Genomic DNA, 23312 nt, shown 5'->3' with positions numbered 1-23312 from the left:
GGAAGTTTTTTTAAATAACATCATATGAGATGATGCTAGTGGAAATGGCAGAAAAGTGTCTGTATTGTTCACCAACTACACCTTGTTCTTACAAAATGTGGCTGTTACACATTCCCATGATGATGTCACTGACAGCCATCAGTGAGGAATGCCCCAACAAGCATAATACAAATTGCTTCCATTGTAATTGTTACAATTCCATTCTGACCACTCCGGTGTCCTAGTGGTTAGAGCATCCGCCTCAGAAGCGGGAGGTCATGGGTTCAAACCCCAGCCAAGTCATACCCAAGACTTACAAAAATGGTATTAACAGCTACCTCACTAGACGCTCAGCATTAAGAGGTTAGTGTTAGGACTGATCGGCCTGGTGTCAGGATAATGTGGCTGGGTGCAACATCATACTACATGTTTGCAGCATGATGCCCCAGTGCTATACATCACTATAAACTGCCACACTGCAGACATCGTAGCAATATGACTGAAAAATTATTCAAGCTACGTTAAAAATCCAATCACACACACACAATTCCATTCTGCGATCCAGAACCAACACTAATTCCGTACTACAGTTCTTGCATTTCAATCCAATTTTGCTTTTGAAATGTAGTGCCACTCAATTCATAATGAACCCATTCATTTCAAACACTCGCAAATACATATTATTCCTGTCTACAACTGAAAAATATCTATATAAAAAAACGTGTAACTGTGTTTTATGCAAGGGCATGGAGATGCACAAAAACTTGCACCTGAAGCTTGAATAAATCCCCGACTGTGGATAAGACTTTACCCATCGATTACCCCAGCTTGGGGATAAATTCCGACCGTGGCGATTTATTATATATCCTATGACTGCTCCAGCTTGAGGGCAAAATCCAAGCACATCCCTAAAAAGATAACAAGTATAGCGGCTCTTTACCTTCTGTAAATGCCACTTGAGCTTCCTGATGCTGTTGTATCTGCCATTTGACAGAATCACGAATGTGGATATATTTCTTAATTGCCTCTAGTTGTTGAGTTAGTTTAGCTGTATGAAATTCCTTTGTGCAGACTCACTCATTATTAATATTACAACAGTGATTTAATTACACATTACCTATCAGCACACCGATGAGAAGTCACTTATTTTATAACACACCAACAAGCTTGCCCCTTGCACCCCCCCCCTTTTTTTTTATTTGGGCACCTGTGGACATGAATCTGCAAGGCTCAAATTGTCATTTTTAATATAAGATCTCAACATTTTTAAGGCCTTAATTTTAAAGACATCCTTAAAACCCCCAAAAGGTTATCAACTGGATCACCAGCCTTCGTTTAGAGTAACAGCAAGTATATATATATATATTTAGGTCTAAGGAAACACAATAAAAATGTTTGATTTAACAATGACATATTTGCCTCAGGTCTGTGATCCTGAAGTGAATATTAACTGTCCATTTATTTTCTTGGCTTTTCTTTACTAGGAAATTGATTATAGAGATTTCTGCGATGGTGAAGGCAATGTAAAAATTGGTTACTATAACATACTTTTTACGCCATGTTTGAAAAAATAAATCTAATGGAAAGGTTATAGTCTGAAAATCTTCATTAAATTAAGTTAATATAGGGGAAAAAACTTTAAGAGTTCATAAATATTTTTCAGTGCTGAATAAAGATATAACATAACACTTTCTGCTGTGATTTTAATAGTTTCTGAGAGCATGAAAAATTTCTAGAACTATAATGTATAAATGTTTTCAAAAGATTATATTAATATGAGGGAAAAATCTGTTATGAAATAAACCGACAAGATCTTGTATGAATTCATGTTATCTTTAAATATGATATTTGTGTGAAAATATCTGGAAGAAAAAACAAGATGGTGCCACTCACACATACAATGTGGTTGCCACAGTAGCCATATTAAGAAACTTTTTATCGCTACTTCTGAATGGATAATTGTGTCAGCGTGTCAACATGTGTACAAAATACTTATGTTGATGTCTAGCAGGTCCTGAATGAGAATTATGGTGCTGTACAGACATCCTATAAGGCCACCAATGTGGCCATCCTGAAAATCTTGTTATCACTACTTCTCCTGAATGAATCGTCATATCAGTGAAAGACTTCTTATGTCTAGTTGGACGTAAATGAAAATAGTGCCAATCTAACCTCCAATATGGCTGTTTTAATGGGCATCTGGAAAACCCCTTCCTTGCTACTTCTCCTAGATGGCTGATCATTTTGACATTGTGCTTTCACTAGATGACCTATTTGATGTCTGGTTGGCCGTAAATGGAACTATGCATATGGTTTTGATGTCTAGTTGGTCCTAAATGTGGTTTTTGCTGCTCATAAACTTCTAATGGTATTATAGTTGGTTCCTTAATGAAACTGCTGTACAAAATTAAAAGGCCTTCTGACTTTCTATCAAGTTGGATACAATTATCTTTACCAGCTAGGATTTCTTGATCCTCTTTTTTATACATCAACCCTTCGCATATGTAGTTAGCTAAAACAGTATTTTGAACAATTAATTGCCCTCTTGCAAATAAAATCCCAATTGCATTCTTTTACCAGTGTGAGAGCTCCTTATATAAGTAGCTAAGTATTCAGTAACTGAATTTCCACATCCACATGCATCAACTCAGAATTAAAAGTTGCAAAACATATACAAATTTGAAAATCTTGAGACGTGTCACTTTGCATGGTGGGTGTTATGATTTAAATGCAACAAGGAAATTGAATTAGGGTTAATTTCTTTAAGCTGTATTCAATCATGGGTCCCTGGATTATAGAATGGTCTAGGCATACACATCACTAATCAACTCTCTCTAGTCCAACCAATGTGTGTATATGGGAAAGCTTGCCAGTAGCGTTATGTGTGTTGATTTCTTCCAATAAATATGTTGGCTGCCATGTAAAGTCTATGATGTCCTGAAAAATGGTGTTAAGCTCCATACAAGCAAGCTAAACAATCAATGATATAATGGAACAGTAGACACCATTTTAGCTAAATATGCCAAGAATTGATTTAGAGACTTGGTTAGTGATGATGACTTAAAATTGGCAAGGGATTAAAAAGATAAAAGAAATGACCTTTCATGGCACTGTAATATAACAAATGAGGAAAAACAAAAGTTTATTGCATTTGAACCTTTTGTTTTTTCAGTTTCAATTTAAGTCATAAGGCCCCTTATTTTGCCTTACCAAACATATAGCAAGTTATTACCTCAAACCCTAGCACTAATAATGCCTCACAAGTAAGCAGTCTTTTATGAAGTCTCAGGTCTGAGTATATGTCTAGCAATACTTATGTCCAGTTTGTTTATAAAATTCTTTCTCACATGGTACAGTTTTCAGAGAGACACGATACATTCAACAAGTGTGGTAATGAAGGGACAGGCATTCTTTATTTATGCACACATCCCAAAGGGACATTGCTATGTTTGAATCAACACTGAACTGAAGAATGGAGCATCAGTTGCATCAATTAAAATATTGTGGCCCACACAAAATACTGCAAGGACTATAATCAATTTATGAGTGCAATGGGCATGAATTACTGTAGCAGACTGGAGGAAGTAATCCGAATTTATTAATATCTTGAAGCTAAATATAGTAAAGTTTTCATCTATAATCTGTGGAATCGTTTTTGCACACAGTTTGCAGGATTTGTCTTTGGGTCATCGTTTTTCTTTTTCTTCATCTTTCTAGCTTATGGTATCTTGATAAGTCTTATGGTGCCGTGCAACTGCACTTGATGATTACCACAACCAGTGACATTGTATCAAATCTTCTGGGATCAGATGATTCAATGCAAATTCCACATAACCTATCACCATCCTCATGTTTGCCATCTGACTTACTAAGTTATTTTGCCTAAATAATAATAAAAACAATCTGGTCTGATGTATTGATAGCGTTCTGAATGACCATAATATATTCTCCGTATCTACTCTAGAAAATCCTGAGTGGATCGCTGTTTGGTTTTAATAAACCAAAGTAATCCAATGAAAGGCATTTTACAGACACAAGTGTCTGTTTCCTGTATGCAGTGATTAAATGATAGTATTATGTCTTTATTTTTTTAAAACTGATGATACATATGATCACCTTCAATGTGCAATATTAGTTATGTTAATTAACGAGTGGGCAATATTTGAATTTCAAAGATAAAAGTGTATGCCATGATCACTTTAGTAGGATGATTTGTCAAGTGAGGTTATCTTTTCTGTTTGAATAAATATTGTTAACTAAACTATTTTCGCAAGTTATGACATAAGAATGATTCAAAGAAAGAAAATTCATTAAATTGAACATATAAAATGTAATACTGCAACAGAGTCTAGATGAACTATTTCTTCAGAGACACAATCCAGACTCTGTGGCAGCAAAATTATCAAATAGGACACAACTAAGAGACAATCACATTTTCAGTCACAATGGTTTGACAATTATCAATGGCTTGAATTCATTGACTGTGAAGGCAAAGTGATTTGCAGTTACTGCAAAAAAAGTTCCCAAACTGTCACAGATTTTAAATTCTACCAGTGGATTTGTAAGTGTAACTGACAAATTCAGGATTTAATCAAGCAAGTCTCATGATAGTATTATACCTAATAAAGCAAAATGTAGCACAGTATATTCATGACACTTAGGCCAGCATGTACAAAATATTCCTCAAGTTACAGTTGCTAGCACTCCACTAAGAAATGTCATTTTATAATAAATAAAAATGTAATGGAAAAAAAATCGATAAAGTGATTGCACTCTTTAACATAGCCTACTACCTAACTCAATAATGAAAATGATTTGGTTCATTATATCTTTGTGTTTTATGGAATAAATGCATACATCTGATTGAATTTTAGGCAAGAGACTGAACTTTTGGGTTAAGTTAAAATGTATGTGGAACAAATGCATTTTCTAAAACTACTTGTATCAGTGTGCATTGTGACTTTTCTTTAAGATAACTCTAAATGGTACTGGGTATATATCATTTTCTTCAACTGCACACTGTTGTCTTCCATTTGATTTGATGACTTACAGCTATACTGTCTACACAGTAGGCCTCAGTATCAGGAAAAATTCTGTATACTTCAGTTACAGCTGAAATAAGTTTTGCATTAGTACCTGAATCAGACAAAAAAGGTTGTGTTCTGGTGTGTGAATAGAAATGGCTAAAAGTAATATAGACAAAAGCCATAAGAGTACACAAGTTACATATGAAAACCACCAATTCACTTGCATGTGTGGCATACAAGTTCAAAGATTTGCTTCATGTTTATTTCTGTACACACATTGTTCAACTCCTAAGATATTTTAAGAGCTATTTCTCTATTGTATGCATAATTCATTTACAAATGTGATTAGTGGGCCACACCGAAGGCCATACTATTAGTTCACTTGGCAATATGGTAACGTCAGCTGAAAAGCATAATCATCCATTAAAAGAGCATTATGATATGAACATTAGGTATTTAGAACATATAGATTTTTCTTTTCCAAATGGAGTCCAAGTAATTATTGCCCAATCCAGGTATAAATTTGTACACAAGTAAAGAACAAAATAAGATAAATCTTCATTTATTTGCAATTGACAATACACTTCTTAATGAATATACACTTTTACATTTATTTTGTATCACTTGAATAAACAATATTTCTTTCAGTTCATTTTAAACTTTTATTTTATATCACTTGAGTAAACAATATCTCTTTCGTTTCATTTAACACTTAGAAACAGGTTCTTCAAGTTACAATAATCAACTCTGGAAACAATAAACAAACTGGAACTTTTGACCTAATTATATTACATTTACTAGGGTTAAAACAATAAATTCCTTAACATAATAAATTAACAGTTCCAGTTAATCAAACACAAAATCATCTTTTATACAGGGTGTGAACTGTTAATATTTACAGGATAAAGCTTATAGTTTCCAAATTGATTGAAGCTTACATGTTGCAGTTGCTGGCACATATCTATTTCCAGCATGGTTTGCATACATTCCACCTTTAATAATTTTGTTACTTCCCTACCCCACCCCATTCAGTAACAAGTATCAAAAATCAGGCTCATTCTAAGGCAAAGTCTGTAACTTGTGTACCACAGTCATCAGAGTGACAAAGATGCAAAACTTTATGATGCCTGTCAAAGGAAGAAAACAGTTTGTTGTTTACCCAAGTTTTGAACCAGTTAACTTGAATTCTCAGACCATCAATTGCTACAGCCCCACTAATAACAATTGTTAGGGAATAATGAGAACTCACCTTCAGTTATCTGTGTATATATATAATTTTAATAACCAAGAATACCGGATGTCTGGGAACATTATAGCATTCAATGGTAACGTCAGAACTGAGATGAGAGAATTAAACAAGCATAGTACATGACATAATATATCCATAAACTATTGACTGGGAAAAATACTACAGAACACCATTTCTGCTGGCAGTAAGATGTTGAACCTATATGTCATAAATATCAGGTTGGACATCTTGGACCAGTAATATTCATAATGGGCAGTACCCACCCCCCACCCCCCAAGTGAGAAGGGCCTGATTTGTAATCTAAGCCACCCAACCTATCACAGCCTTTATAGTACTTAAAACAAATATTGAGTAATAGTAAAACAAACTCTGAAAGTTATTAAAACCAATTTGTTATATTTCCATAACTCTGCATAGTTAACTGTGCAAGCAGACTTAAACATATCAGTGTATGACAGTTAAATTGAGCTATAGCATCGATTAACAGAAGCTACGAATTCATCAACAAGCAGTGAACAATCATCTTCACAATAAATGTCAAACATTAGCATCCATAAGCTGTCAAGACAAGTTGTTACACTGGATATATAATCATCCATTTATTTCAAACAAGCTGTGAAAAACGAACCTCACGTCCGCTATATGTACGCTGGCCATTGCAAAGGATGCTTTAATAGATTAATGTTTATCGTCGTGTCTTGACAACCATTTTGCGCGCGCACACCGGAAAGTCATGCTATATATTTGTTACTTGTGAACGTATTCGTGGGCAGTACGCTATATATTGTTCCCGGGGCCGTATTCGCGGGCAGAATGCTATATGTTTGTTCTTCGTGAACGTATTTTTGGGCAGTTACTTTGTCATCTTCAACCTAAAGGTCAAAACTGCCCATGAAATTTATATATCTGCCCACGAACCGAAAACATGAATAGGACTATAACATAAGTGTATATACTTATTTTCAACATATACATAATTACTATGTAAGAAATACAACCTATGTATATGTATTTTGATTTGAAATGTAAACTATATCATGTCCTTCCCGTAAACCCACTTTCGGGATGACTGCCCACAACGCACCTAAAACGTGTATATATATATATATATATATATATATATATATATATATATATATATATATATATAACTAAAATCCGTGAATCAACAAGAGAAGGTATTTCGTTTAGATTATAACAATGATCGTACCTAAAGTATCTCCTGAACATACATTGCAAGTTATTGTTTGAGAGGCACGCATGGAATTCCATCATTGAGATACAAATTTCGCTGTATCATTTTACATATCAAACATTGTCAATAATGATGAAGATAACAGTGGTGACGATGATGATGAAAATATTGGTCTATCTTCAGTTTTTGCATATCACTTAATCCATTATTGTTTATTTTTTTATAATAATAATAATAATAAATTATTATTATTATTATTATTATTATTATTATTATTATTATCTCCATCACTAATGTCATTATTATTATTATGTTTAATATTATTATGACTTATAATTTTTTCCATCTCCAATTAAAAGTTAATAATGGTTCAGACATCAAAGAGCTAACGAAGATTTTTGTTGTTGCTATAACTAACAAACTTAAATAACTACCTTCCTTATGGCAAAATACTGTGCGTCCTCTAGTGTTCATTATTCAAATGAGCATTCCGTTCAACCAGTCATCACAAATTACGTTTTGGATGTAACAGTGGGTTGACAGTTGCGTGTTCTATGTCCATTTGTTGTCAGGTGCGTGTTCTAAGCTCATTTGTTGACAGTTGCTTGATCTATGTCCATTTGTTGACAGTTGCGTGTTCTATGCCCATCTGATGGCACTTGTTTGTTCTTTGCCCATTTGTTGATAGTTGCGTGTTCTATGCCCATTTGTTGACAGTTGCGTGTTATATGCCAATTTGTCGACAGTATCTTTTTATATGTCCATTTGTTGACAACTACATCTAATAGGACAACAACGCAAATATTAGAAGAGGAAGCATCTGGTTAACCAGGAGAATCGTAATGTGACTAGAGGGTACAGTATGATAACACAATATTGACATCGAGGCAGATACAAAATGTAATGCGTTGATGGGATTACATAAGATTGACATCGAGGCAGATACAAAATGTAATGCGTTGATGGGATTACATAAGATTGACATTATAAACACGCTAATTGGTGATACTGACGCTTTTTAACAATAGGATTATGTTTAGCTTTAAATATAAACGAAAGCGACATAATTTTATACAAGTTTTGTTTATATACTATATACCAAAGGCAGAATCGATATCTACAACTCGTACACCATTATCTTCGATGATTATCATGCTGATTAAGCTGGATTTAGTTGCAACAGTTGAACGGCAAGAATAGAAGCATCTGATTTCGTCTTGGCTGCCTCCAGAACAAACTTAATTTATATCATTGCTTTCCTAATATGTCTCTCATGGTGCGATCTATTCACATTTGTTAGTAATCTTGGTCATAAAATCATGCCCTCTACACCAGCTTAGAACATTTCGCGATCTAACAGAAAGAGTCAAAATAATTAGTCTAGTAATTTGTTCCTCAGTAGAAGTTAGATGAAACATATTTCTTGCATATTAACCCACTTGAGCCTCTGCTTATTTAATCGCACTATATCATTTACATTTTGTAATGTTTTCTTAATCATGTTTCTGAAGTTTAAAATGGAAAACAATCCTCAGTACTCAATGATTTGATTTATATGTTACAACCCTATGGTTTTAAAGTAAGTATCAGAAAGATGGAAAACCAATCAGTTTTTTAAAACATAACAAATTATTTTATTTTCTAATTTATAAAATGAAACTGTAGGAGGACGTACTGTCTTATGAATTAAATCCAAAATAATTCTAAAAATTACACCACAAGTCCAAAAGAAGATTGGGTTAAAAATTAATTCCAGGTCCTGAATGTGCTGATATAGCAATACATTGTGCCAACATTCTTTCATATTTCATAATATCATCGTCAAGAAATTGTTACATTGAATTAATAATGATCCTTAAATGTTTCTTTAGTTCAGACCGTCATATGAGCTCTTTGTAATTTCAATACATAATTTATATAAATCATTCCTCCGAAATTAAATCTAAACACAAACATTAAAAACATCTAACTTATTTCACTATACCTGACTTATTTCACTATACCTGACTTATTTTGATAATTCAACCCACTTGGTGTATGTCGCACTATTCAACCATCCAATCAGAAAATTACCCCAAACTTATAAACGGGTCATCATCAAGGATGAGTTTAAAACTAGTAAACACCTATCTATAGATCTATCTAAAAATAGAATCAACAGTCATGGACCTAACGTCGAACACACAACACAGATACACATATTTCAAGTCAGAAACTAGTTTTAGCCATCATTTTATGGCGACCAATTATCTTGTTTTTCTAATAGTACTAGTGCAAAAATAGTAATGTGTCCTCATTGTGTCTTATATACAAGTTGAAAACCATTTATGCTTTATATTTTGATTTTTAAAAGACGCAAATGGCTTAAACGTTGATGTCATATGAACTTAAAATAAACAAACGTGGAATCTGTACTTTTGAGTGTAATTAACAGATTAGTAAGTGTGATAAATAATGTTTGAGTGTAATTAACAGATTAGTAAGTGTGATAAATAATGTTTGAGTGTAATTAACAGATTCGTAAGTGTGATAAATAATGTTTGAGTGTAATTAACAGATTCGTAAGTGTAATAACAAATGTGTGAATGCAATTAACATATTTTTGAGACTTGTGATATGGGGTATACAAATGAAAACGAAAACAATTTAGTTGATAATTACAACATTTAACTGTCGTCTACTGAAATATAAAGTTAACAAACACAGCATATCTTTTCAATATGGCCTCCTAACGTATCGTCTTTTAACTGTGACAAAAATAGTTAACAGGGTGTATATCGGCTAATGCAAACAGACAGATTATTTTTCCCTGTTAAACAAAAGATTTATCGTATAGGGGATAAGATATTGTTTCCTTACTAACTCTCAGTCTTCACCGAAACCAAGCATGGTTGTTTGTGAAAGAGTCCCTGGCGTTATATTTAGAATATCGTTTCGGACCTGTTTAACCGTTCCTTTGAGAAAAGGTATAAAGGTTACTAAAACAATATGGGACACTGTGACTGTCAAGCGCTGAATGGGAGTTGCCTCCCTTCCGGTTAAATGGTTGATAATAGTCTGCTTCCTGGCTTTTGGTTATTGTGTTGCGAAACGTGACAGACACACGATGTTACTAAGATAGCTCTTGATAAGCAATTTACCTATTTTACCATAAGTAATCCACTGTACCAATACTGTACAAGTGAAACTCTTCTGAATGTCTCACATAGCAAAGGCGTGGCAGAGTTTGGTATGTGTTAGTAGTAAAAAGACACCCACTCACACGTTACAAAGGTTATTTTTGTGAAGCGATTCAGAAATCACACAAACGTATCGGTGAGTTCAGTACGGGAACATTAAATATATGTTTCCTGCTACAGCAATACAGTCGAGGTCCTTTGAGTTGCCTGTATTACTTAAATATTCAGGCTACCCATATTACTTTCATATTCATATTATTAATATTCCTTTCATATTCAAACTATTAATATTCCTTTTATATTTAGATTATGAATAGGACGTTCATACTCAGACTATTAATATCACGTTCATATTCAGATTAATATTACTTTCATATTCAGGTTTTTAATATTACTTTCATATTTATTTTATTCATACTACATTCATATTCAAAATAATACTAGTACTTTCATATTCAGATTGTTATTAATTTCATAGTCAGGTTATTAATATTACTTTCATATTCAAACAATATTATTACATTCATTTTTAGATTATTAATATCACATTCATATTCAGACTATGCATATTACTTTCTGGTTTCCTGATCAGACGCTTCAGTAATCATGGAAATCAAGTTTAGTGTTATGCCAGAGATAGTACATCCAATCAGAGTAACCGAAATAAAGTGACAGTGCTTGATAATTATTTTGTCAGTAATGTCATTCTAATGACAAAAGAGACGAATGGTATAATTATGAATAAATACAATTTTCAAGATTGGTGTTGCTACAAGCAAGATATCATCAAAAACAGAAATAAGTATGCATAAATTGCTTTACTTTTCATAGGCAACATAATAATTATCAGAACCCATGTGTATGTCATATTAGTAAGCATGTCAACCCGAATATGAGTACTCAACGCCACGCAATGCAAAACACGACCAAAACACGAAATACATAGAATTATTCCCATAAAAATTACTAAACATTTATACCTTTAAAATATCCACAACTTCCGTATGTAAAAAAAATGGGAGAGGTCCATTTTACGTAACTATGATATACTGCCATAAAGTCTTGTGAATGCAGTAAATTAAGGCATCTGCTTCTAGAAATTTACTAATTCCTCGGGCTGAAAAATATCTGCCCAGAAAGGATTCCCGATAATCAAGAAATAATCAATAAAATCTAAGAAAGCAATAAACGCACATGTAACTACAAGCTGCACATAGCCTTGTTTATTACTGTATACTCGTCTGTTAAAAAAAGGAACATGTCACTCGAATTGATGAATAGATCCTTGAATATGAACTTACAGGCCCCGCCAACTCTTCTGCGAGACCCACTGCATCCCAAATTGTAAACAAAATTTGTAAAAGAATGTCCTTTGTTTGTAATCTTCATTCAAATATGGAATTCATTTATCCCCAACCGACAGATTTCATGGAAGAAAAATGTATTAGTTCTGTGGCAAAATACGAGACACAGTGTCCTGGTCAAATGCAGACGACTAAAAGTGTTGCTTATTATTTGAAATGTAATGGTACTTTTCTACTGCAGGGCTTTAAGTCCATGTGCTTTTCATACGTGATTTAATGGTAGTTTTCTACTGAAAGGAATTTTGTTGCAAGAGCTTTTCAAATAAAATTTAATGGCAATATTTAACTTTAGGGCTTTTGGTCCCTATGCTTTTTATATGAGATTTAATGGTAGTTTTCTTGTTCAGGGCTTTTGTTCCCTACGATTTTTATATGAGATTTTATGGTAATTTTCTGCTTCAGGGCCTTTGTTCCCTGTGCGTTTCATATGAAATTAATGATAGTTTTCCGCTTCAGGGGTCTTGTTCCCTGTGCGTTTCATATGAAATTAATGATAGTTTTCCGCTTCAAGGGTCTTATTCTCTGTGTTTTCATATGAAATTAATGATAGTTTTCCGCTTCAGGGGTCTTGTTCTCTGTCTTTTCATAATGAAATGGAATGGTAGTTTTCTACTTCAGAGCTTTTGTTTCCCATGCGTTTTAAATTCAATTTAATGGTAGTTTTCTACTTCAGGGTATTTGTCCACTGTGCGTTTCATATGAAATTTAATTGCAGCGTAATCCTTCAGGGCTTTTGTTCCCTGCTTTTTAGAGCCAACATCACAAAGTCAGACTACATTGTCTTGTGACCAAACTCTTCACTCAAAACTGTCAAAGATTTTTGTCAGGTGTTTGTGGAGAAATTGATCCTGGAGTTTTGTTTGCGATTACTGGAACACTGGAAAATGTACCTGTCATTTGAAACGGCGGTGACTAGCCACGTAGTTCTGCCCCCAATGGTCAAGACCAGTTGGGCCATAAAATAGAGACATGATGATAAAAGTGCCAACGTTGGAGTTTACATGAATATACAGTTACTTATAGCAATATTGAATAAAACAATCAGGCAACATTTACCTGACGTTTGAAATGTTTTCCTTCTAAATTAAGTATAAAGATATCAAAAATAATTTTAAAAAATATTTCCACAAAAATATTAAACATGTGTATAGAATGCTGTACAGATAAAAATGACCAGTTTCCTTCTTATTATCAATTTTACCACGTACGTTTTCTCTGTATAGGCCGCGTTTAATACATACAAAGAATTTAATTTTCAAAAGTTACAGCTTCATATTTTGGTCATATTTGTTGTTAAACATTTGGGCACAGTATATATGAGGTAAGAAATCGTTTTACAATCACGTGCATATAGGGAAAGAGCTTACATGTAGTTAGGTAATTAATGTCTTATATTTTATATATATGCCTCCTGTTTAAATTATTTTTTACGTTATTCTACATCTAATTATATGTATGTATGTATGTATGTATGTATGTATGTATGTATGTATGTATAGCAAATAATGTAAGCAATGCATGGAGGAAGATACATTGATTTTCTTTTTGTATACCGAACTATAGATTTGCGTCAAACTGTATGGCAGTTGAAACAAGTTAGCTGACCTAGACACTAGTAAGTTGACCTAGATAAAATAGTCCGTCACGAGATATGCATTATGAATGTAAATGCAGCTCAACAATGTAGTCCTGGATTTATTTCAACTGACAACAAAACCTCGAAATGTAATAAGAAACTAAAGCCTTTAAATCCACATACATTAAAGAAAAACAATTGAATTTCACTATTCAAAACATTCATGAAGTGGCAGTCAGAGGGCGCTAGGTATTTTAACCAAAACCTAAACCAGTTTTAATTATTCGAGTGCCGTTTCGGAGGCCTTGGCTATTATAAAATGGTGTCACAGTACTGGTCTGCGTGTAGCCTAACTCTAATCATTGATTTTCTTTATATTTTTTTAAATAATTTTTTCTATTCTTTCTAATAAATAGTAGACCTGCGATTATTTAGGCAATTAGAGTTTTGACTACTAAGAATTAGAGCAGAAGAGCATATATGATGGTATGTTTAATGTTGTCCGTCCGTCCGTTAGCATTAGTTTATTATCCCTACTTCTTCTAACGAGCTTGAAGGAAATTTAATGAAACTTTGCTCTATTTATTCTTATTCTAGTCGGTCGTAACAGAAGACGATGTTGCTCGGAAATCTTATGTGTAGTCATTACTCCCCCTGAATGGAGGATGATTATGCCATAGGGTTTGCACCAAAAGATGTATACTGAAGTATATTTGGTCCTAATTAAAACTGTTGCTAAGCAGACATTTAATATGTGCAACAAACCAGATAGTTCGAAAATCTTGCTATCGCTGAGGAATATAAAAACTGTTTTACACACTCGACATTTAAGGAAAGAAATGGCTTTAGCTTGAATACCATCAAACTGTTGGTACCGGCAGGACGGGATATAGTTAACTAAACATGATGCTGAGATGATAATGCCTTATTACAAACTTGTATATATTGTTATATGTCATTATTGTTAAATTGGTCAATTAATGGTGGATTACACCTACTTTCCGGGGCTGGCAAGGTCATCTATTTATGCGGTCGAAACAATCAAGGGAAAAATATCTTATTGGAGCATGGAACATCTGTACTCTCATTGACAGAGAGAACGTAGACCTCACAGGAGAAGAGCCCTAGTTGCTAAGGAGCTTTCACGCGACAATATAAACATATCAGCCTTGAGTGAAACCACGTTTGCAGACCAGAGTTCTCTGACCGAGCTAGCAAGCAACTACACCCTCTTCTGGAAAGGAAAAGCCCCAAACAAAGATAGGATCACGTAGTCGGTCTGGCTGTCAAATCAAGTCTTTTGTAGAGCTTCCGGACTTGCATGTTGGTATCAATGAGAGGCTAATGAAATTGCGATTATCTATCAGCCACAGACGCCACGAAACAATCATAAGCGCCTACGCTTTACCCTCTCACGCACAGCGGAAACCATCGAGTAGTTCTATGCGCACCTCAGCTGTGTACTTAACTCAGTTGCAGCTGACGACATGCTCATACTACTGGGGTACTTCAACGCCCATGTTGGCTGCGATTATGGTCGATGAAAAGGTGTGCTTGGCAAGTACGGTGTCGGCAATACGAACAGGAACGGCCTGCTCCTACGCAGAAAATACGCAAACATTGACCTCCTTATGAAACACTTATTGTTCATATCGGCGAAAAAACACAAGAACACCTGGATGCACCCCAGGTCTAGCTAATGACACTTAATTGACTATTAATAGTTCGTTAATGCGATGACCTGGATGTCCTCATTACCAAGGTCATGCGATGAGCTGAATGCTGGACAAACCACAGACATGTCCGAAATACAATAAAGCTGTGCATTGCCCCAGATCATCCAATGCGTCCCAAGTTTGCGCAGACAGCCTTCAACATTTTAAAACTTCAGAAGCTCAATTTCCAGAGTAGCCTAGATTGCAAGCTGTCCACCAACAGGCCGATACGTGGAAATGCCTCCGATAAATAGAACAAACTCAGGTACATCCTAAATGAAACATCAATGGCGACTCTTTGCCCTATTTAGCTAACACATCAAGACTGGTTCGGCGAGAACAACACTGCCATTGAAGACCTGCTTGCCAGAAAGAACAAAGTATCCATTGACTGGCAGAATGATACAAACTCCATCCCCAAAAAAGACCACTTCAAATCCTATCAAGCTGGGGCTCAGAAAGAAATCCGCAAGATGCATGACCAGTGTTGGGAAAGGAAAGCTGATGAAGTACAACGCTATGCCGACACTAACAACTCCAAAGAATTCTAAAACGCCATCAAGTCAATCTTCGGCCCTTCAAAGTCTGGCTCCGCTTCCTTGCTTGCTGCAGATGGCAGTACTCTAATAAATGACAAGGCTGGCATTAAGGACGGATGGAAAGAAGACTTTAGTCAGCTCCTATACCTCCCTCATCGGTCAGCCAATTAGTTTGTGACCAAATACCCCAACAGCCAAAGCACGAACAACTTTATGTTCCTTCAGCGATAGAGGAGTTGAGAACGGCCATTACACAAATGAACTGTGACAGGGCACCTGCAAAGGTTAGTATCCCAGCAGAGATGTACAAGACTCTAAGTGACCAGACTCTGCAGGCATTGGAGGACTTGCTAATCTGCATCTGAACGAAAACGTAGATGCCTGACGACCTCATCGAGGGTTGTTGTGACCCTAGATAAGAATAAAGACACACGTGAAGACAGCAGTAACTGCAGCGATACATACCACTTGCTCTCCATAGCTGGCAAAATACTTGCCTGCATCATTCTCAACAGGTTTGTTTCGGCAGTGTAAGAATATAACATCCCTGAGTCTCAGCGTGGTTTTCACCCGGACCGCAGCAACGTTGACATGATCTATGCAGTGTTGTTGTTGTAGTAGGGTTTAACGTCATTTTCAGCACACGATAGGCTATACATGGCGGCCAGTATTAATGGTGGAGGGAGAACTCGGGGAAAACCCCGGAAAGAACCACCTACCCACGAGAAGCTGCTGACAAGCTTTCTCACATACCCACATTGGCTGAATCCGTATATGCAGTGAGACAAGTCCAAGAAAAGTGCCTTGAGCAGAACATCTTTATATATGCCGTCTTCGTGTAACTAACAAAGGCTTTCGATGCAGTCAACATAGACGCACTATGGGTCGTACTCAAGAAACTTGGTTGTCGTCAGAAGTCTGCAACCTCATCTGGCTCTTTCACGATGACATGACTGGAGAGATTCTCTCAGACGGTGAACCCTCTGAGAAATTCCCCGTATATAACGGTGTCAAACAAGACTGTGTTCCCGCTACGTCTCTCTTCAACCTCTGCTTCACACAGGTACTGATCCTTGCCATCCGTAACCCTGACCTTGGTATCTACTTTATATATTGCCTGGGTGGATAAGTGTTTGATCTTCATCGTCTAGCTGCAAAAACCAAGACGCTAGAAAGACTCATCACTGACGCACTCTTTGCAGATGAATGTGACCACATTACCCATGAAGAGACTCACCTAAAGGCAATCATGGACAGGATCTCTGAAGCCTCCAATCTATTTACACTCCCAATTAGCCTCGGAAAGACAGAAGTCCCCTTCCAGCCCGCCCCAATTAATGTCCCTTCACAACCCTTCATCACCATTGGCGATAGGCAGCTGAAGAATGTGGACAGTTTCCAATATCTAGGCAGAACAATATCTAGTGATGGCTCCCAGGACAAAGAGATAACTGCAAAAATCAAAAACGCCACTCAAGCACTCGGATGACTCCGAACATAGGTCTTGCAGCACAAGGACATACGCCTGTCACCAAAGATGAATGTGTACAATACAGTTGTCCTCACGTCTCTCTTGTATGGCTGTGAAACGTGGACTGACTTCCAGAGGAATATCAGTCAGCTGGAACAATTCCACCAGCACTCCCTGATATCCATCATGCGGATCAAGTGGCAGGGCCGAATCACCAACCAGGAAGTCATTACGAGAGCCAAGACCACAAGCATCGAAGCCAAAGTAATCCAGCCCCAGCTTCGTTGGACTGGACATGTCATGGATAAAAACAGAATCCCAAAGCAGATGTTCTTTGGCGAGCTAGCTCAAGGCAACCGAAAGCGATGCCGCCGTCGCAAGAGTTACAAAGATAATCTCATGACGCACATCAAATGGAAAGACCTTTAAACCCACCAGCTCGAGCTCGCTATCTCAGACAAAAGTCACTGGCGAGCCCTGACTAGAAAAGCCAGTTCCACCTTCGAGGTTGACTGCCGCATTGAGACGTCACAGAGCTGTGTCCCACCCACCCCCATCCACCAATGCCCCATGCTCAACCAGCTGCCCGTGTGCATCGGCATGTTTACTCCGGAGCCATATGTGCGTCCACCGCCGATGAGATCACACAACTTGTATTCCTCGGCTTTAGCAACTACCGTATACATACATATATATATATATATATATATATATATATATATATATATATATATATATATATATATATATATATATATATATATATATATATATATATATATATATATATATATATATATAGATGTATGCATGATTTTTAAATTATTATTATTATTATTATTATTATTGGTATCAACAAAAAGTATGTAATAAAATATAAGAATTTTGATAAATATCTACACATATGTATTCACCCATCTCTCTCTCTCCCTTTCTCTCTCTTCAGGAGTGAATAACAGTTTTATGAGTTATGTAAATACAGGAAGGGATTTACTATATATATACTACGGTTTGTGGGTTCCTAGATCTATTCAAACCCTTGACATAACTGGTAAGTTTGATCAGTGTTGTTAGCTTATGTAATGCATGATAAAATTATAAGCTCCGCCAGGCGAAGGCGCATTGACGGGTTTTAAATACCCAGGCCATCGTATTGTATGAATATGTAAACCTTGACTAATTTAACGAACCCAAACAGACTTGATAACCTGGCAAGTAACACCATATTGTCAACCAAAACTTCCTAGATACCTATAAACCTATGAACACGATCCCATTTTAAGGTAAACAAATTTAAACATTAATGTACGCCAGTTTAAATTATGTCAACCTGTCTGGGAATGTACGTTTGGCTGTCTTTTTTCCGTTTTAGATGTATGTATGCATGAGTAACTGTTCTTGTTTTAAAAATCTTGCTTTTTTAATCCATTAATTATTGCTTTCTGTTGGAACGTTGAAAATTCACAGATATGGTCTTATATTTTACTACTATCATTGTCTGCATTGAATGTAGTCACTGCCATAACAGTTATCATTATACTTACTCTACTCTTACTACTACTACTATTACTGCTACTAATATTACTACTACTACTATTACTGCTACTAATATTACTACTACTACTATTACTGCTACTAATATTACTACTACTACTATTACTGCTACTAATATTACTACTACTAATATTATTACTACTACTATTACTACTACTACTACCATGAGAAATATGCTACACGATTATGTTCATGGTCTCTGAGGCAACATAAAGATGACCAACGTTCTCGCTCAAAGCATTCGGAAACTCAGTCCTGTTTTATTTTAAAAATATATTGCAGTATATCCAGTTTTTGTCAGGGACGAGTTTAAGAGTCGGAGTACAGAACAGTTACGGTTATTTTGGTTGATCTGATACGATTACATTATTCTATCCCACTCGGAACTGAGCACGATCACGTAGATGATGGAATGCATGTAATCATTTTTTTAATTAAATATTTGATTTGCTCTGCAGAATGAACTTGTTAACAGTTCTGTCACTCGCACTTGTATATTTTGTTACTTGAAGTATTACAACTTCGTGACATTTCCTTTGTAATGAAAGTGTAATTCAATCTGTCGATATCTTTGTTCTTAGTGGAGTTTGTGGGAATTTATTATAGCGTTTCCTTTTGGCAGCTTGGACAAAATATATTCTCTCTGCTAATTACTGACTCCTTATGCTGTGAGTATATATGGATCAGGTAGGATATTGGCAAGGTCAAAACGGAACTTAATTAATGGTCTAGTTACTAAATTGACATTTGATCCCGGAAGATTAATTGTTAATTTCAGACATCACCATCCCTAACACCCACATCCAACGGAATATCAGACACACACCCCCACTTTAAACTATACTGTAAAATAATTACAGCAGCAGAGGGCGCGAACAGACCGAAACTATTTTCACAATAAACCCCTCCAGGAAACTATTCCTCGATAGAAGGCTTATTTCGACGAAATAACCCTTCTATTCAGAATACAGGACAAAAAAAAATGTCCTTGAAAATGCTTTGTATTTCCGCTGATATAACGCGAGTTACTTCAATAAATCCGACTCCGCCGACATAATTTCCACGGTGAGGTATCATTGAAAATCAGGTGTAGTTTGCGCCCCCTCTGCTGCTCTACGAAATGAGTTTCCGAGCGCGTTAACGCGCCAAGAAAACATTTTTATGTTAACGGAATTAAATCATTGATAAATAAATAATGGCAAATATCGGAGAAGCATTCACAACTAGATTGGCACGACAACGACTAGCCGCGATTAAAAAATTTATTCCTGTCCGTGATTCCGTTAAAGAAAAATTAAAAGCAAGACAAGAAGCGCAAGTTGAGTTTGCAACATCCGCGGAGGAATTATTTAAGCCTATTACAGCAGCTACTGGTGAAGTTAAAACTGCAATTGTAGGAAAACCTGATCCTGCTGACCCTACCAAAACAAAACGAGGGTTACTTCAAGCAATAGAAGAACTTAAACAGCAACAGGCAGATGAAGGTGCTGTAGTTGATCCAGGTGCCGCCGGAGTAGTGACAGTTGCTAAGGAAACATTTATTAATAAATTTACCGAAGATGGTATTACTGATATAAAAAATATTCCACTTACTAGCGTGGATGAGCTTAGGGAGTTTTCTGCTTGGATTGTCTTAAATTATCCTAACCGGCAAGATTTTCTAAAACCAGAAGCTGCTTCAGGTATGACCCTGAATGATTGGAGGGATTATGTTTACAAAATAAACCGAGGTATTTCTCGAATATCTAAAATTGATGATACCTATAATTTCATAAAAACTGGCGTAATTGGGGTTAGTAAGGAACTAAGAGACCAACAAATGAGGGCAAAGGAAAGGGAAAGGCAGGCAAAAATACAGGAAATGGAAATGAAAAGGCAGGAAAGGGAGGAAGAAAAGAAGAAAAAAATACAGGAAAAGGAAATGAAAAAACAGTCGAGACTACAGGAGAAGAAACCACCAGCTCTAAAAATAGACCCCGTAATGATACCGCCTGATCCAGTGCCTGAATTTTTATCGCGTGAACAAATGGGGGCTCCCGATGATGATGATACCACTCCTGTTTCGTCGCCCACCCCTCCCGATATATCAGAAAAAAGAAAAAAATTAGAGGGGGAACTAGCCAATTTAAATATTATATTAAACGAATTAAACAAGGAAATAAGAGAACAAAAAAAAATAAAAACTGCTTCTGGTAAAATGGTTTTATCACATAAAATAGATCAGAAAAATGATGTAATTTCTGATATTGAAAGGGTACAAAAGGAAATAGGGAAACTGGGAAAAGGATACACCGGTCGCGGATATAACAACCACATTTGTCCTGATAATATCATCAATGACGTATCACGGTTGGAAGTTCTCATCGGAGGAAGACGCGCCGGAAACAACTCTCCGGAAATCATAAATGAGGCCGCAAATATTTGTCAGCGACTATTTCAGAGCGGAATTATGGATATCGGCGTTTACCGGGGACTTATTGATGAACTCGCAGACGGTTACTACAGCGACTAAGTTAGAGAAACAATAATTAAATAAAATGATACTACACGATTCTTTTCGCAGACCAAGAAGTGTCAGAGTAGTAAACTCACGATTACCAGTATACGAGGTTGTTTACGGAGATGGAGTCGGTGATGTTGTTAGGGATTTAGTCACAAGAATCGCTCCGAAAGCTGGACCGTTAGTAAAACAATTCGCGATGAAAGCCGCTGATGTTGTCAAGGATAAAGCCATTGGCACTGTTGGTAGTCTTGCCGGAAAAGCATTTCAATCAATTAAGGATCGACTAGCACAGCTGATACAAAAAAAAACCCCAATTAAGAGGCCCGCGCCAGTAAAACTACCATCCACTGAAGTTATGCCGGCAAATGTTAGTAGCGTAGTAAATAAGGCCGTAAATCAGAAATTAGCTGAGATCGCAACAGCGGGAATTACCTCCAAAGCGTTGCAAGATAGTGTAACTGCTAATTTGATAGCTGGTAGTGGTTTCCGGTGACGATAACATTTTAATTAGATCATCACGAATAATAATAATGTTTGTGCGAAAATCCAATGATGCATTTGATATGTCTAAACCAATACTTAAAGATGATTCTGTACGTGATTTTCAATATTATTCTTATGAAGCACGTAATCCTAACCAACGGGGAAGAATTGAACTACAGGTCCAGGATACAAGTAGATACTTCTTGCCCGCTGAGGCCTTCATCGAAGTTGAAGGTAGGTTTTTAAAGAATGATAACACCGCCTACGGAATCGGCGACCGAGTTGGATTTGTTAACAACGGCATCATGGCGTTATTTAAATCCGCTATTTATATGATAGATGGAAAAGAAATTGAAACAATTCATGATAACGTTGATGTTGCCACAACAATTCTCGGGTTGGCGAGATACTCGGATGATTACACTAGATCAGCCGGACCATCAATGATGTTTGCAAAGGATATAACCGACCACCCCGAGAACAGGAATGTAACAATGAATGCTGGTGGTACCGAAGTTGCATCGATGAACGAAAATTTTAATTTGGGTTTTGCAACACGCAGATCGATGTTAAGTGGAGATGAAGAGTTCTCAGGTGTGATTCCATTATCTCACATTTTTGGATTCTGCAGAGATGTTCAAAAGGTTATATTCGGTGCCAAACACACAGTTATACTTGTGCGAAAACCTGATGATAATGACGCTATCTGGCGAGATGCTGCTGTTGCCGCTGGTCAGGTAATACTAACTAAACTGTGGTTGTGGATGCCAGTGTTGTCTCCGTCAATCACCGAAGAACAACGACTGTTGTCTTTTATGGACACGGGTGGTAAATCACTGCTATCCTGGAAAACAACAACCACAGACGTTATTCAAAGTGATCACGGCGGGTTGTTTACATGGCATATATCATCGCAACAAGGAGTATCAGCACCACGACATATTTTCATTGCATTTCAACTCCGTGCTAGAATAGATAATCAGGAAAGAAATCCAATGGTATTTGATACACTTGGAGTTTCTGAAGTTTCGTTGAGAATAAATGGGCATCAGGAGCCATCTGAGGATATATTAATAGATTTCGCACATCATCGTGTCGCACGCGCGTATCATCGTCTGATGTCATTTATGGGGCGCGACCTTAATGTAGACACTGGCCTGCAAATATCACAGCGAGACTTTATGAGTTTATATCCGATTTATTACTTTTCGCTGGAACATCTTGATCTGGTTAAACAATCTGTTGTCGACCTACATTTCCGAGCTCGTGTAGGTGCTCCTGCTGGTGGTTACAGAGCGATTGCTGTCATACTCTCCGATAAAGCAATGCTGCTTGAAGGTGTTGGCGGACGAATGAGAGTTATTGACGCTCCAGTAGAAAATATGTAACAATTAGATTAGTTTCTGAAATATAATGTCATACAGTCATGTTAATGTCACCTTGACTTCCGGTCAAACGAAGAAATTGCAATCGAAGAA

General features: G+C 36.3%; 1 protein-coding gene across 3 annotated transcripts in view; it reads right to left on the bottom strand.

Annotated features, from left to right (window-relative positions):
- Nucleotides 1-23312, bottom strand: part of LOC149781600 (cyclic AMP-dependent transcription factor ATF-3-like) — a 148001-nt gene that overhangs the window by 111752 nt on the left and 12937 nt on the right. The window lies entirely within an intron of this gene.

Source organism: Sinohyriopsis cumingii, chromosome 15, assembly GCF_028554795.1.
Source record: "Sinohyriopsis cumingii isolate HCF-2022 chromosome 15, ASM2855479v2, whole genome shotgun sequence".
Classification (NCBI taxonomy): domain Eukaryota; kingdom Metazoa; phylum Mollusca; class Bivalvia; order Unionida; family Unionidae; genus Sinohyriopsis; species Sinohyriopsis cumingii.
The sequence above is the reverse complement of the archived record's forward strand: the minus strand, read 5'-3'. Positions and strand labels throughout refer to the sequence as shown.